We start from the raw sequence: 18,278 nt of genomic DNA, 5'->3' as shown, positions 1-18,278 counted from the left end.
ATATATATATATATATATATATATATATATATCACAATAACACTAATGTGAGAACTTGAGCATGGGCTCAAATAATCTGGAGAGAACGTCAATCTCATAAAAAGCACATTCTTAGAAAAGTTCCTTTAGGGCCGTAGCAGAAGTCGGAATAGTGATGGATGAAACACGGCAGCTGTTCCTCAATGAGGAGAAGTGTTGATGGAAGCCTAGATGAAAAAGTTGCAAGCAACGAGGAAGCATCCTCCTGCAGTTTGGATCTGGTGGTAGTGGACATAGTCCTTCCAATGTTCAGGGTTACAACCTCGTCCTGCTTTGCAATGAAGTCTTGGATCTTTAGGGACAGCATATTGGTCGGTATGTATGGAGTAGAAGACGGGAGGTTCGGAACAGCATACACCTGTTCGCGTTCTGGGTCGATAACACCCTCTGTAAGAATTGACAATTGATCAGCAGGATTTGAGTGTTTGGATACCAGAGTTGTTTTAGAATAGATAGAGTCTTTGTTAGATTCTGATAAAGCCAAGTCTTTATTAAGATCAGGCAAAAGGATTTCTAAGGCTTTTAAATTAGCTTGCTGCACAGGTAAAGCAGCAGAAGTTGAAGTGTTTGGACCACTGGATGCAGTAGCTGGATTCTTTGGAGTCAGAGAGTCACCTGAGGGCCTTGGAACCGGTATTTTCAAGTTCATCAGAGGAATGATGGCACTTGAGGGTCCACCAGAAGGGGGGAGTCCATAGTATCGTTTCTTCATAGGATGAGGTGGCTCCAAGCATTGGGTTGTCCTTTTAGATCTAGCCAGGTTGGTATTGCCTAATTGAGTGTGGACTGGTCTTTGGACTGGATTGCAAAACTTGGACCTGTTCTTCTGGAAGATCTGGAACTCGATTGCCTCATCACTAGTGACGTACCAGTCGACTTTTTGATGAGTTTGAAAGAAGAGACGGGACAAACATGCTTCTGATCAGTTCTAGATAATACGTTGCTACATAAGGTGTACTTATGCCCGAATCCGGAGTGATCGGACGTTATATGTCTCTTGCAATGGTTGGGGAGTGAGAATTCTTTGTCAAAAATGGTGCAATTATATTTCTGAAATTTGACAAAGTAAATTTAATGAGCAAGGCGTTAAAGTGAAATATAATAGAAGGAGAAAAAAAATAAAAATGATATTCGAGGATCCAATCATCACTTAACGAAAGTCAGGTAGGTTTTCTCCCTTATATGGTTTAAGTAAGTTTTGGTGGACAATTTTTGGCTTATGTTTTAGAGTTCTGATTTTGAATATAACATCATTTCCTCTTTTAAGGTAGTCCATCCATAACTATCATATTTCGTATCTAATAGATTGCAAGTTTGATCATTAAAATCTTAGTGATTTTAAGGGGTTTATTAAATAATACAAATTCACCTTTGAAATTTAAAAAAAAATGAATATTAACAAATTTACCTTATGTTGAAGTTAACATTGAAGTCTATGGTCAAATGCATTTTTAATAATATTTTTTTAGTAAAAGTAATTTTCTAGCATTTCTCCTGGTAAAAAGTTGCACAAGCTTTCCCATTATACATATTCCCCATACATGTTTTCACAAAATGATTTTTTAAAATTTTCCTTAAGAGCGGACAACTCTTTAAAAAACTTTTAAGTGCAAAAAACTCATTTAATTGGCTACATACAAACTTTCGAATTTGAAATATGTCAGCCTCATAATAACTTTAAAATATGTTTTTGCTGTAGCATAGATCAATTAAAATTGTAAAATTTGCCTAAGTTATGGATGGACGACCTTAACAAAAAGGTAGGGACCAGTCCCTGGTCTACATAACTTTTTTTTTCCATGTTTCCCATATTTTGGAGAGTAAAACCAAATTGCATCACCCACTTGATTCAAGTGTTGATGAATTTTTTTGCTATATTCCATGATCATGTGTTTGATAGATGATTAAAGTTGATTACGGGCGTTGTTATTAATAATTTGTAATTTGCTTGCTAATTCATTTGCAAATTCAGATCCGTACTTTTGCTTTTGTGTTTTAGGGTCTGGGACACCAAGCACCAGATCAATGGGTAGATCGGTTGGTCTACCAAAGACCATTTCATTTGGGCTAACCTTTGTAGATTTGTGGATAGATTATCTATATGTCATCATTAAAAGGGGTATGTATTCATCCCAATCTTGTTGGTTTTTTTTTACAAAGGCTGAAAGCATGTTGTCTATCGTGCGGTTAGCACGTTCGATCATTGCGTCTGAATGTGGCCTATAAGGGGTAGTGTGGGTTTTTACATTGCCAAGTATATCGCAGATATCTTGGAATAACTCGGACTCGAAGGATCTACCTTGGTCAGAATGTAAATCCATGGGGACACCAAATATAGATATAACTCCTTCAATAAGTATTTTGGCAATAATGTCAGCCTTTTGATTTTTAATAGGGAAAGCATCTACCCATTTTGTAAAATAGTCACCCACTTCAAGAAGCTATGAATTCTTCTTTTTATTAAGGGGTAGTGGACCCATAATATCTATGGCCAACCTTTCAATAGGTTGTCCCACAATATATTTTTGTGAGGGTGCTTTGGGTAATTTATGCGGGGATTTTCTTGATTGGCATAGATCGCATTTGCTACAGAAGGTTTTAGTGTCTTGTGACATGTGATACCAGAAGTATCTGTCTTTAATTTTTGATAGGGTGTTCCGAACACCTAAATGACCACCAGTGACACTGTTGTGCAATTGTTGAAATATGAGATGTTTTAGGGATTAAGGAAGGACAATTTGGTATTTTGGCTGGACAACTTCCCATATATGATATAAGATCCCATTTAAAAATTTGAGAGAATCATATCTGACCCAGTAGTATTTATGGGCTTGACTAAGATGGGATATTTCTTTCCATTTAGGTCTGTCCTTAGATTTTACGCATTCTCTAATGGTTTTAATGATTGGGTCTTGGTTTTGTGATTCTTTGATGTCAAGTATTGGGGCATGGGAATCAATATTGGGCAAATTGTAGTTACAGAAGAGCAAGAGGAAAAATTTAGGTTGGGCTCATATTTTTCTATTGCTTTATTACAGTGTTTGCAGTCAAGGGAACAGGGTCTCCTGGAGAGGGTATCAGCATTGCTGTGAGATCTTCCGGCTCTATGCTCCACTTTGAGTAAGTGAACATTGGTCTGTCCTAACTTTGAAGGGGTCTACCATATAAATAATGGCGAAAATTTTTAATTGATTTTACAATAGCCAATTTTTCTCTGCGGGTTACACATTACCGTCTGTCTGTAGCACTGAAAGTTTTACTGTTATAGCAGATGACTTTTTCAATTTCATTTTGTTCTTGGGAAAGTACTGCGCCTAAGCCGTTATTTGAAGCGTCAGTGTCGAGGATAAATAATCCTTCATTGTTTGGATAGGAGAGGATAAGGGTACTGGTAAGGGCTCGTTTCAGTTTATCAAAAGCTTCTTGGCACTTCTCATCCCAACGAAACTCTTGTTTTGATTCTGTGAGTTTATGTAGGGGTTTTGCAATATCAGCAAACTTGTAAATTAATTTGCGATAATAAGAACATAAACCAAGAAAACTACTGATATTTTTAACAGAGGATGGGGTTGGCCAATTTTGAACTGATTAAATTTTGGATGGGTCTGTTGCGACTCCATTTTCATCAACAATATGAACTTGTTTCTGAAGTAGGTAACACTTTTTGGGGTTAATTTTTAGGCTTGCCCCTTTTAGTCTTTCGAAAACTTGTTTCAGATTTATGATATGTTCATCAAATGTCTGGGAAAGAATGATTATATCATTTAAATAGACCATACATGTTTTCCAGGACAAGTTGGAGAGGACTTTCTCCATAAGCCTTTCGAAAGTAGCACCTGCATTGCAAAGAACAAATGACATGTTTAAAAATTGCCAATGACCACCATCAGGTATGGAAAACGCTGTTTTGGGTTTGTCATCTGGGGCCATCTTAACTTGTCAATAACCCCTTTTTAGGTCAATGGTTGAAAACCATTTTGCTCCTACTAGGGCGTCTAGGGTAGAATCAATTCTGGGAATTGGGAAGCTATCTTTAATTGTCACATCATTTTAACTCTCTATAATCAATACAAAATCTTATGGACCCGTCCTGTTTCTTAACTAGGACAATTGGGGAACTCCAGGGGCTATTGGAGGTTTCTATTACTCCCTTATCTAACATATCTTCTATTTTTTTTTCTACTTCATCCATTTTAGCTAAGGGTTATCTTCTTGGGAGTTGTTTAATGGGAGGGACATTCTCAGTATTAATTTTGTGTTCAACAAGATTAGTAAGACCCATGTCAGTTGAGGTAGTGGAAAAGCCATTTTGATATTCAATAATGAGAATTTGCAATTTTTGCTTTTATTCAAGGGTAATTTCATTGGGGAGATTCTCAACAATGCATTGTAAGTGGTCGGGGAATTGGGGTTTAAACTCCGGGCTCAGAGTATTAATGGTGTGTGAATCGTCAAAGACTTTCCTTTCTACCACTTTGTCAACACAGTTGACTGTGGCAATTTGCGTATTTTTGTAAAGCTTGACACTTTCATCATTCAGATTCATGTACCGAATTGCGACCTCACTGTCTACAGTTACAAGGGTTTGGGGAATCAATAATTCATACTTCTAAACAAAACTCTGGATGGGTTCTAATACTCCAACCTCATCCTTAAATAAGGGGTTATCCACCTTTGCCGTGCCAATAAATTCACAATGGGGAGGAATTTCAATATCCTCAGCAAGACTTATATTGCTACATGACACAACTTCTACACAAGATTAACTAAAGCAGGGAATGTCTAGGCCCTGTAACTTTAGTTTCATCTTCTTCACTCTTAGGTCACATGAATTCTTAGTCATAAAATCTAATCCCAATATACATGGGGTTTGTATATCAGCCACAAGTACTTTATGGGTAAGTTGAAAATTTTCAAGGGATATTTGAATGGGGCATTCTCCAGAAACTGGGATTGCATCACCACTTGCAGATGTAAATTTTATTATACCCCCCGCAAACGAAGTTTGGGGGGTATATAGGAATCACCTTGTCCGTCTGTCCGTCCGTCTGTCTGTGCAATCGTGTCCGGTCCATATCTTTCTTACGGAGAAACATTGGAAGTTCTTACTTCACACAAAGATTGCTTATGACCTAAGGGTGTGTCATGACCTTGACCCAAGGTCATTTGGTCAAGGTCATAGGCAGAAAAAATACAAAATTCGTGTCCAGTCCATATTTTTCTTATGGAGAGTTATTGGAAGTTCTTACTTCACACAAAGATTGCTTATGACCTTAGAGTGTGTCATGACCTTGACCCAAGGTCATTTGGGTAAGGTCAAGGTCACTGGCAGAAAAAGTGCAAAATTTGTGTCCCGTCAATATCTTTGTTATGGAGAAACTTAATAGCATAATAGTGTGGAATATTTTGCTGAATACTTGTGGTGTACAATTTCCCGGGCAATGGACATTTGATTTCGATTCCGAAAACAATCTGTTCGACACCGCTACGAAAACATCCATCGGGACTTACAATGGTCCAAACTCGCTCTCATGTGAACATGTATAACATCCTTCTTCATAGAAGCAAGTTGTAAGTTGATATGTAGGAAGATTTTATTTCTGTCACCATATTTAAACCCCTGTTTAAGAAATCTGGAATCTGTTAAGCTTCTTTTCTGTTATCTTTCCCTTGCTTTCAGAATGATTTTTGTTTTTTAAAACCATCCAATCCCAAAGCGGTATTTATTGTTCTTCCTGTTATTTTGCTTTGTTTACACTGGGCATGCCGAATTTCAGTTCTTTGTATAATGAGAGGTGGATTTTCACTTGCTCCACGAAGATTCAGTAGTCTTCTGCTATTCATTTCAATAAGAAGTCTGCAGTTTGATGATAAACTGATCAGCATTCAAAGTTCTTTACTAAAATTCAATGTTTTTACTTAATTGCCTTTAACTAAATTGTCATTTTATTTAAATCTTGACCTGAAACATTGCATATCGGAAAACTGTTTTATCTGCGATAGTGCTGTGGGTCGATTGTGTAACTGTAGGTTTTGAAATTCCTTAAGCTCTTCTCTTAAGTAGGCAGTTATCGCTCTAGTAGCTGAAGGCGTTGTAGTAAAGGCATTGATCTGTTTGGACTCTGAACGGAGTGGTGGTTGCATCGTTGGCATTGGGATTTCTGTGGTAAGGCGATACTCTGGAGGTTTGAAATTTACTGCTCTAGCTACGGAAAGGATTGCTGTAAATGTTAGAATCAAACCACTTGCGTTTGACCTTCTGCCTGCTGCAAATGTTGACTGTCTTCAGAGTTGCCCGTGATGGGGTCATCCTTGTACTCTCTAGCGACGTCCCAATCATACTTGTCAGCTATCCTGATAATTTTCTGTTCTTTAATTTTGCTAATTGATTCATCAATTATTCAACTAGTATCATCAAGGTCGGCATGTTGAACAAGCTTTTCTATATTTTCGAAATGTTCTTTTAATTTTGAAAGGAAATTAAATCTTTCTCCATGATTAGATAATATAAAATCAAAGTTCTTATCTTTTGTTTTAGAGGTGGATGTCTTTGACTGCAATTCTCTGAAATTATTTTTCTTATTTTCTGCAAGGGCTGTGTCGAGTTTATAAGCAAAAAGCTGGTACGTGCATTAGGCAAATCGGCATTCCCAGGTATGGATGGTCCTCCTCGAGACCCTCGTGCAGGTAAACTCACATGGCCGACACTATCACGTGGTGAAAAGCTAATTTCCTCTGCGTCAGACATCAGAATTTGTCAGCCGTGTCGCTGGCTAATGCCGAATGATTACTATGACCGATTCCTGGAATTAAATACCCTAGAACCCAAGTACCCATACATCACTACGAAACACGATATATTACTTTCAATATAACACACACGATTGAAACATTTAAATATTCAAAATAATACAGCGTGAGTGGCCGAGTGCAACATACGACGGTCCAACAACCAAAACCTTGCAGTATCGAATCCAGGATACAACACTTATGTTTTACATTTAAACTAAAAGAAATTCATTGAAAGTATGTGTTTTGAATACTTTTCACTTCAGTCGATATCGAGTCGAAACATACAAGGGCTGTGTAAAATTAACATTTTAAACTGTCTTTCTCTGTGTTAACATTACGAATCAATTTTGAAGCCTATAACCCAATAATTTTATATATTAATATGAGTAACACAAAATTGGCGTGTCTTATTGCAAAACCGTAAGACGGTATTGGCTGAGCCGCGTAGTAATATATACCATGTGCTACATGAAACAAGCATTCTGAGAGTATTGCATAAGCAATACACGTCCCCTACCGGTTTTTGGAAATTTGTGAAAACAATGCACTGTTATGCAGAATAACAGACCAACCCGAGAACGAACCCGATTGTAATTATACAAAAAACCCTGTCGTTTAAATTTACAACGCAATGCTTAATTAGTTTTCTAGAAAATATATCAACCATACGCTACAAAAGTGTAAACTTGATCCGTAGTTTCACATTTTGAAGCTGTTCGTCTGTCTGTCCATCCGTCTGTCTGCCGACTTCAGTTTTCAACACTTTTTTTCTTTCTGCGTTTAATGAATATGAAATTTGCTGAACAGCTTCAAAATGTCAAACTACGGATCAAGTTTACACTTAAGTAGCGTCTGGTTAACATATTTTTCGAGAAAATTAATTTTTTATATTCCAATTTTTTAATATTCGGGTTCGTTATCGGGTTCGGTGTGTATTGAATAAACGAGGAAAGTATGTAGTCAGTAATAATGTCGTGCATTACATGAACCATTCCTTTTATTGTTTCTATCAAATAAGTTCTGTAAAAAAGTGTCATGCATTGTGTTGTAAATTTAATCGACAGGGTTTTTTTGTATTACAACAATCGGGTTCATTATCGGGTTGGTCTGTTGATTCGGGGTACAGAAGACGCGGTAAGAAATGATATTCTGCATAACAGAGCATTGTTTTCACAAATTTCTTCCAGCAAATACTTAATGGACTTGGCGAAATTACAGGAGATAAAAAAAGAGCATGTTTTACCCATTTTTTAAATTCAATTTCTATATCAAGTATGTAGTTTGAATTTTCTCTGTACTTTTATCTTTGATTAAAGCATCTCCTTATAATAGTTTTGAAATAGATGTATGCCTCGAACTTTTTATAGAATAATACAAACCGGTTCACCCCTGCGAATGTTATTATCATTTAAATTTTAGACGACGTGGTTTTATTTGACCCTTTCAGTTTCGCAGTAAAAATCATGCTTCGTGTTTATAGTCTATTTCCCCAGGCGCTTGTTTCATACAGGAGGTATATTAACTATACACAATAACACAAAGTCTCCATCTTTTTTTAGGTAAAAAATGTAGGTCACCGATTCAACCCCCAATATCTTTATTCATAATCCGTATATCGCGACAGTAACACATGCAATGCTTAGCGGAAACCCCCTTCTAGCACCCCTTACTTTCATTCTTACCTCACCCTCTCGAGAACCCTGACAATGACCCTAATAATCCATGGTTCACCACTCACGAAAATAAGTGCAGCTCTAAACTGCTCAGAATTGGCGATCGCGATTTGTTACACGCGATCTCTTTAGCTCGAGCTCTTTAGTAATTGAAAATAAAAGAAGTATTCCTTTTAAAGGAATGATCGGCTTTAATGATAAATTGGTAGCTGGAAGCAATCAACATGATCAGTTTGATGTAAAATAATTAACAAAGAACTGTATTTTTACAAAATATAGAATATTTTGAATCTGTACACCATAATTTCATCATTATAAACCGTCAACAAATTTAATTTTAAAATAAATTTGGGCAAAGTCGTTCGTAAACTCCTTTTCTAGTTTTATATTTTTAACGTAATTATTAATTGTCAATGTGTCTTATTCAGAATAATGAGTAGGGCTCTTCAAAGAACATTAACACGTATACAAAGAAAGAGTTGTATTAAAATACCGGTAATTTATTGCGACTGAAAAACATTGAATGCCATCATAACTTTCTTTTGAGGTCGCATTATAACTTAACCTTGTTTATAAATCAAGCCGTCTTCCTAGCTACTATTATGCAACATCAATAGATCGATGTCAGTTGATGTAGCATCTTATTATGATTGAGGTCAGTCCATCGAGGTCAACTGCATTACTGAATGAATCTTTCGATCAAAATTCTTACGCGTGAGAAAAAATGTGCATTCTTGAATTAACAGGTCAAACTGTATTTTATGTATGTTTGCATCTCTTAAGGTAAATGCATTGAAATAAATCTGAGTAAAATGTTATATAAATACTAAACCAAACTTCAAGTTTTTATAAGAACTACTTATAAAAGCGGAATGTGTGCGCACGTGGAAGCATTTGCCGGATGCCTCATATGGACACAACAGTGATCGGCCGAAGCCGATCACAAAAAAAACACCAAAACAAAGACAACGTGATTCTAGGCTAACACGCATGCTGTCTGGAAAACAGTTCTTTGCCATTGAAAAGGGCACAAAAGGCCATAATTTGCTGATACTTGGTCAAAGCGGCACAGAAAAGACGTTTCTCGGGAAAAAAATCGAGAAAAATTTACCTGGAAGAAGAGTAGCCTTAACAGCTACAACTGGCATTGCAGCCTTAAACGTAGGAGGAACAACACTTCACAGTTGGAGCGGTATTGGGGATGGACGGTTATGACGGGATGAAAGTTATTATGAAAAGAGACAAGCAATTTTTAACACTGATGAGCTGATTGTCGATGAAATTTCAATGTTAAGTATGAAGATTTTTGACATTTTAGAATATGTTTGTAGAAAATTACGAAACAAAAACACTTATTTTGGTTCACTGCAAGTGATTGCAATAGGTGATTTTTTCCAACTGCTTTTCCAATTCCAAAGGAACTGTAAATGAGAATTCTTTGTCACTTCTACAGAGAATGAAAAGACCTTTACCCCCCCCCCCCCCCCCGGACCACAACCTGTTCGCCTTTGTCCAAAGAAATTTGATTGTGGTGTTTATAATGCAACCCAATTATTTGATTTGCAAGGTGATGCTTCAAATTTTGTGGCAGAAGACAGCGGTGATAAGAAATATTTAAATACCCTGTCTGTGCCAGAGGTATTGTACATGAAACTAAATTGCCCAGTCTTACTACTGAAGAATTTAAGGAATTTAAGTCCTCAGTTAGTAAATGGACTTGGAGGAAAAGTTACAAGTTTTTCTAAGAATACTGTTACTGTTTATTTTGATAGCTTATCGAAAAATGTAATATTAAAACCCGAAACATTCACAGTATATTGTACTTCAAGAGAACAAGTAGTTGCTACACGAATTCAAATCCCTATATCATTAGCATTTGGAATTACAATTCACAAGGCTCAAGGCCTCACCCTAGAAAGGATAGAAGTAGATTGGGACAATATCTTCAGCCCAGGTCAATTGGGAGTTGCTATAGGAAGGACAACCATGAAGAAAAATCTACGCCTCATAAACTTTAATCCAAGGTCAGTGCTAAAGCATGAGGCCAGTTTATATGAATTTTACGACACTTTTAGTGACAATTTACAATATTGCAGATTTCTGAAACAATTGGAGATTCCAAACATGATAAACAGTGTTGTGAGGAAATAAGCTTTATTGATGATGAACATGAAATGTCTGATTTTAGAAAGGAAGAAATGGAAGAAATTGAAAAACTGTATAGTGAATCAGTAGATCCCCCTCTTGCGAAGGATTCGTTTGAGAATCAATAAAAAAATGAAATTATGGACATATTTAAGATGGTGCATTCATCTGACGATGAAAATTTGAAGACAAATTCCAAGAGTTGGACAAAGTATTATTCAGAAGTGTATAAATTTTCAGTCTCTGAGAAATACAAGAAACTTGTTGAGGCTTATATTGGAAGAAAAGCAACATCTGAGGATTACCACTCATGCAGAGTAATTTTTGATCTGGTATCATCTTCAATTTTGAAGGAACACGCGTCTTATTTGGAAGTCTCTCAAGCAAATAAATCTGATTCTACCAGTATTTCATTGTTCATATCTGAATCCAGCCATGGGAAGATACGATACATAGGTGGTGCTTGTGTTGCTAAGTGCAAGTTCCATTTTAAGAATTTGACAAGAAACTCTTTGTACAAAAACAAAAATAAAACATCAGATTCATACTTAAAAGTGAAAATGTTGGACCATCTTTGTATTAAGAACAGCAGTGTGTCTTCCAAATTTCCCAAATCTCTACTTGAAACTGAGAGGAAACAAAATGTTTCCCATGGACTCACAACTATATCAGACAATACATTCGAGTTTTTTTTTTTTAAATATAAGTAACGTGAGAGTAAAATACCACATTAACGAGGCATTTGCTCTCCATGGCTTATCATGCCTGACATTGTGTGAGGAAGAAATTAAAAACGACACCAAGCTACGAAAACAGTGGGACAAGATTTTTGAAAATTTCAAATTAACAGCTGTGACAGAAGTGGACTCTATCAAGATAAGCAAAGTGGAATTGTATAAAAATAAAGTCTCAATATTCCTAAATACAAGAAACAATGAATTCCGAAAAGACATCCTTCAAAAATTTGGAAAAGAAAAATCAGAGAGATGTGGTCTCAAAGGAAGCTAATCATAAATGCATTAGTAAGGAGGAAACAACAACCTCAGGACTCAAAGAAACAAGCAAGGAGGTCTCGGAGTTACCAAGCACCAGTCAGACATTAATGAGGGAAAAGTTGCCCAAAAAAAAAGAAAAAATATAAATCTACACAAAAAGCAGTTTCCAAAAAAAGTGTAAAAAATCTGCGGTTGAATCCAAGGAAAGCACAGATCAATCAGACCATATTATATGTCCACAATGCAAGAAAGTGTATTTGGAGGGTGAAAGTTGGATTGCGTGTGATTTATATGATTGATGATCCTGTTTGTGCGGATCTGACTGATGATCAGTGGGCAGATGTATACAATTTTGATTGGTACTGTGCAGAATGTCAGGTGAGAATCAGCTTCCTTTCTTTATACAAAATAGCATAAAAATTATTTGCTAATGCATGTATCAACTGTTTAATGGTCCAACTGAATATTTTAAAGAAAGCTTTATTTAAACTAGAATTCCACAAGAATTTGTTTTTTTTTAAGCATACATTTTATTAATCTACTTGTCAATAATGATACCCTGAAAAAATTGATAATAATTTACATGTATTTTGTGAACATATAGGCATGATCCGGGTTTTAATAGATTGAATCAATGATTGGTGAAGAAGGGTGAATTCTAGTTTGTTGGTTGGAAAAAAAATAACACAAGATGTTTTCAATTACATATAATAACAGACAATGCAATTCAGAAAGTTTTTTTTTATTTTGTTATCTTTGGTTTGTTGTTTGGTTTGCCTAATGCAAAGGGTTTGCTGGTTCCCTCAGCCCTGCATTTAATTTTTTTGAAGTGGTGGTTTGTCCTAAAATAATACTAGTAATACCTGTTCTGTATTGATTGTAATTTGGATTAGTGTTAGCACCATGATATATGGCTCTCTGCTGGCAAAAAATGTTTTCAATAATGTCACTATTTACACGACTAGGAATGAGATCCACCTGTAACTTGTCAATACATACGAGGGTCAATCAAAAAATACGAAGACAATGTGGCTGTCTATCATATATCTTTCATGTAAGTCATACTTAACAGATTAATCTGTGCACCAACACTTATATTATTGATATGCGAAGTTTTAGTCCATTTGATGAAACGGTATTTTTGTTACCCCTTTTTAAAAACAACATGTTTTGTCACCACGGCGCACGGTAACGTTCAAAACATGACGTCAACATTAAACACGCACAGTTTATAGATATACCCCATCTTAAAATCACGTTTATTTTCTTGTACCTTTCTCCTTACAATTTAAAATGGCACTGAACCACTTAATGTATTATTTGCACACTTTTGTTTGCGAATCATAAGTTAGTTCTTTAATTTTTTTCATTTTCTAACCGTGTATCTCTTAGTTTACAGTAAGGATAACCCTGAAGGTCGGTTGACGTTTCTTATTTTTTGACCAAATATTTACAGATATTTACAGATATTCTACTCTCTTTCGGACTGTTCAAAATGTTCAAAATACAATAACCACCCTCACAAAATTTATAACAGTTGAACACAAACTTGCAAATAATTGTTGACTTATTTTTTGAACCATTGAGCATTTTCACAGCTTGTATCGGCTTTTTCCTGAGTTAAATCCATTTTGTGTGTACCTCTCGTTGCGCCGTGACGTCCGGTGACGTCGATGTTTTTAGTCAATTCTAAAGAGGACTATATGTCTTTAGTTACTAATATCTGTTCGACGGAACAGTATATCCCGTCATTATTAGCTCACCTGAGCTGAAAGCTCAAGTGAGCTATTCTGATCACATTTTGTCCGTCGTCCGTCTGTCCGTCTGTCTGTCCGTCCGTCCGTCCGTCTGTAAACTTTTTACATTTTGAACTTCTTCTCTAAAACCGCTTATCCAATTTCAACCAAATTTGGCACAAAGCATCCTTATGGGATGGCGAATATAAATTGCAGAAATAAAAGTACGATCTGTATTCAAAGCGGAGAAAACCTTGAAACTGTAGAAAAAGGGGGGTGCATTTTTAAAAATCTTCTTCTCAAGAACTACCGAGGCAAATTCAACGTAGTTTAGCATAAATTATCCTTATGGGAAGGAAAATATAAATTGCAAAAATTAAGGTCTAATTCAGTTTCAAGTCTGAGTTATTACGAAAATAATGATAAAGGAAAGGCGTGTTTCAGCTTCGGTTCGGTTCGGCATCCGGTAAAATGGGTAGGCAAGACTTGGCCTGGTCAAAACAAAAGATTGGCAGTTATTAATCTGCCAATCTCATTAAAATTTCAGGATATTTGATGGACCAGTTATATTTGTATTCGCTGTAAATATTGCCGCAAAATAATGCGTATTTGGAATTGACGATTGCCGATCTACCCCGGCTTTTAATTTGCCACGGCCCGGGTTTGCATACCCATTTTACCAAGACTCGTATTCCATACTTCTAAAACGAGGTTCTTTGTTTAAAGCAGCCATGACATTATACGAAAAAGGGTCGATCTGACTATGATGAATTTGCTTGTTTATGCAACAGTTCGTGTATGAAGGGAAATTTTTGAAACATGCAAAATATATTGGTGCCGATTTTGTGAAGTAAATTGAGGCTAAATATTTCAATGCGTTGACAGATTTCACACATGACGTTGGTGTTAGCTAGGACTGATTTTCGTTTCGTATGCATTATTTATGCTTTGTATTTTAACCTGGGAACTCTCGTATTTCGTGATTTTTACGTATCAATTCAAACATAGACTTCGGTAGATCAAACAGTTAACTCTTTACCTGCGCAAATGAAGCAAAATCTGATGTATCAAAAAAGTACTGAAATACAATTCATTCTATCGGTAATTCGGCATTATCTTTTGCGTAATGGTAGATTAATGCAATAGGTTTTGTTGAGATCGATGCTCGGCATTTTCTCGAGTTTATTCAGTTTAAATAGAGTTTGATATCGCTGAAGGAAATATGTAGGTATATATACATGTGTTACAGTGTATATATGATTCATTTCGAAAAAATAAATTGTGTTCTTTATTTGTTATAGTGCATGCATGTTTCTTGTGTTTAATTGTTTACAATTTCTATTTACTAACCATATTTGAGTGTTAAGCTTCGAATTATAAGCAATTAAGATACAGAGATTTGCTCACAATTCTATGTTTGTACACAGATCTTAAAAACTAAAGATTAAAAAAGTAAAAAATTTGTCAATATTTATTAAGAAAATTTTCAAAGTCTGTTCTTCCAGAAACCAATTTTAACAACTTATTGTATTGTAAACTTAACCTTTTTTCGTCATTATTACTCCTACTGTACATGTGATCCTTGACTGTGTTTGTGTACATTTGTATAAACTGATTTTGAACCTTAAATACCAATGAACTGGTCTTGAGTGAATAAAAGAATTGAAAATCTTAAGCCATTCTTTTTTTCCATTTTTAATGGTGAATAGGAAATACCAAGTTAAAAATCTTATGCTGAATGTAATAAAGTCATGTCAACAAAATATGACTCAAACCTAGGGAAACTGTGAGCTCTGTATCTTGCTTATAATTCTACGATTGACGCTGAAATTTTGGTTGAACATTAGAAATTCTATATGAATTAGAGTATGTTAAATACTTGAACAAAAAAAATAAAAGAATGATATTCTGTATATACCTACTCTCTGGGGTCCCCTCATTATACAATAAATAATGTGAAATCTACATCAATTTTGATAGTTTTTCAGACACGAGTAAATAAAAACGACATCTTTAAAACAGTTTCCATAGTTTTGACACATTTCTGTTATGGGGATAAAATAATTATCGCTATTCCAAAGAAAATATCACAGCGGAAAATTATCCTGGTTTGTACGCGAGGTAAATAACAGTCATTTAATTATAATGGAAAACAAATTAAATTTTTGAATGTTTTAATTTGAGGAATTGAGCACATTGAGGTACAATTTTCTTCTTCACATCTATACATGAAGGATTTTTTAAATAAAATACAATAACTATTATATATTTTTTTTAAATACAATAACAAGTAAGTAGTTGATGAAACAAATGTACCTATATGCTCTCATATATTTTGATCGCTTTACAAAGTGTGTGTGTGGGGGGGGGGGGGGGGGGGGGGGGGCAGAACGAAAATATAGGGAATTGGAAGTTAACAACTTAACAGTGTACCCCTACCAAATGTTTAGTTTTATATCTTGCGTAGGATTTTCTTATTCTGGTAAAAAATAGTATTTCATGAAGGTACAATGTCAAAGATTACGTGTATGCAAAAATAATTGTAAAATTCGAATACTTGACAATATTTATTTTTTGTTATTCTACCGAGGGACCATATGGCACAATATCTTTTGAACGCCAATTGTTGCTCAGGTGAGCGATGTGGCCCCATGGGCCTCTTGTTTGGAACATAGAATACCAAGACAAAACTTAATTTGAGGTTTCAATATTATTTGATTTTAAGCCCAGATATTACTTTCAACATTATATGGTTTATTGTTGACATAACACAAATTTTGACTGTGCGCCGTGACCTCATTTTTGCAGAAGAAGATTCTAAATAATTCTAAGAAATAAAGGAATTTATTAATTTTTTTTCTTGCAAATTGTTTGAAACTATTGCTAAATTATGTCTACCAAAATTAGTAATGATATGACGTTAAGTAACATAGCTATGACAAATGTCTTCGTATTTTTTGATTGACCCTTGTATATCTACAAGCGACATAAAGCCATGAAAGAGGTAATCTAAATCCTCTCGTGTTTCCATTGCCAGGAGACTTTTGTGCCTTTTGTGTACATCTACCCCATCACACCCCTCATTCTACCAGGCCTTAAACCAGCCATATGCTTCTTGCAATACAACAAGTCTTCGGTCATTTTTTATATTAATAGGCCGTGTGTCCATGAAGAAGCTGACCAAGAAACTGGTTCTTCTCAGGAATTCAATCGCTTGACCCAGGTCCTCCTGCCCAGCTGATGGCAAAGTTGAAGAAAACTGTATCATGGGGTTCAGCATAGCATCTTTCAGACATTCGTAAGCAAGCTTATTTCTTATCTTTTGTGCTCCATTTGGGAAAATATGTTCATTTGTTAGCCTGTGATGAGTATTGAATGTATTCAGTTGATCTCAATGTTTGGCATCAGCCCACATTTTCCAAATGACATACTTCCCATTGACTGTGAGGAAGCGTTGATGGGATTTATAAAAACCCACTACTTAAAACGCTGTTTCTGATTTTCTTGAGTAAGTAAGGTGGATCCATAATAAAAATGATCTGTTTTGTGGGGTCTCTATAAAATGGAGCTATCATTTTGGAAGAGACTGGATCACCTTCAAAATGCATCTTTAGAAAAGCCCTTTTATTTGAGGATCCGTCCTTACAGCAGTATACAGGTGAGAATCCATATTCTGATAGAGCATCTATACACTTCCAAGTAGTGACAAATATTTCTGCAGGGTCAGCCTGTCGGTTTGGAAAATTAGCAAAAGGCCAACAAAATCCTGATAAGCCATTAGAAAGGTATTGCTGTACATGCTTTGCTAGACTTTCACTTACACATCCTGCATTTAACATTTTCATGTATTTGACAGACTCATCACTGTCAGCAAGGCCATGGATCTGTGATCCCTGTTTTGTGTTGACAATCTGGAGATCTCCTTGGATTGACATCTCGTCAAGAATGATGCCACCATAATATCCTGATGTGGGAATATTCTGACGAATGGCTTCATTTTTCATCCAGGTCATCATGTCGGGTAGAATTCCTGGTCCTTGTCTAACAGAGTTTTTGTACTGATAGACTAAAGATTCAGAAGGAAGTTGGAGCCATTTCTGGTGTATGATTTCACTGTAAATTCCTGGATTTCTGTTATATATACTTATTGCCATGCTAACTATCTCTTTATCCCACCGCATTCCCTTCTTACTTGTATTTGATGCCTTAATTTGTGATTCAATTTATTTCGCTTGCTTTTCAGAAAGATTTGGAGGTAACATTTTTAATTTGCAGTATGTCTCATCCTTTGTTTCATTAGTATATAGATCAGGATTAATGTTCCCTTTGACCTGTTCTAACTTCCTTTTTGTTGAAGTAAAACATACTTTGCATTTCAGGCATGAAGTTGATGACATAGTGATCCCTCTAGTGCAGACTTTTGAACGGAGTGCAAAATAAGATTTCCCTTCAAAGGTGATCATTTCCCTTGAAGTTTTGGAACTAAATGGCATCTGACCAGACTGAATTTTATCATTAGTATATCTCAGACATGGTTGTATTACTTTAAAACTTCGAACGAGAGCTGGAATTGATGTATGTGTGTAAGCAATGTTATATGGAATGCCATACTGGTGTAAGTCAAGTGTTTGATTGGCTATTGCTGCTGACACAGACCCAATACTGCCCAGGGTGAATTGCAGAATGATGCCTTGCCCGTTACGCTTTGCTGGTAATATGTGTCCAAATGAAAATTCAGAAGAAGTTTTGGAAATGGTAAACCAATCATTTGGCATGTTATTTGGAATATCAGCAAAAGTAAGTGTTGCAGAATTGATTTCATCTAAAATCTGCATTCTGAAACTATTTTCATGGTGTTATCGTTACCTCTGACTTTTGATTTTACAATGTTAGGGAAA

The 18,278-nt window shown here is 35.6% G+C and overlaps 2 pseudogenes; both read right to left on the bottom strand.

The window, feature by feature from the left end:
* Positions 1–42: 42 nt before the first annotated feature.
* LOC128175406 (uncharacterized) lies at positions 43–1,030 on the bottom strand (annotated as a pseudogene).
* An 11,391-nt stretch (positions 1,031–12,421) lies between these two features.
* Positions 12,422–17,777, bottom strand: LOC128175653 (uncharacterized; annotated as a pseudogene).
* Between the last annotated feature and the right edge of the window lie 501 nt (positions 17,778–18,278).

This window comes from Crassostrea angulata, chromosome 3 (assembly GCF_025612915.1).
Source record: "Crassostrea angulata isolate pt1a10 chromosome 3, ASM2561291v2, whole genome shotgun sequence".
NCBI lineage: Eukaryota > Metazoa > Mollusca > Bivalvia > Ostreida > Ostreidae > Magallana > Magallana angulata.
This window is presented reverse-complemented; position numbering and strand designations above follow the sequence as displayed.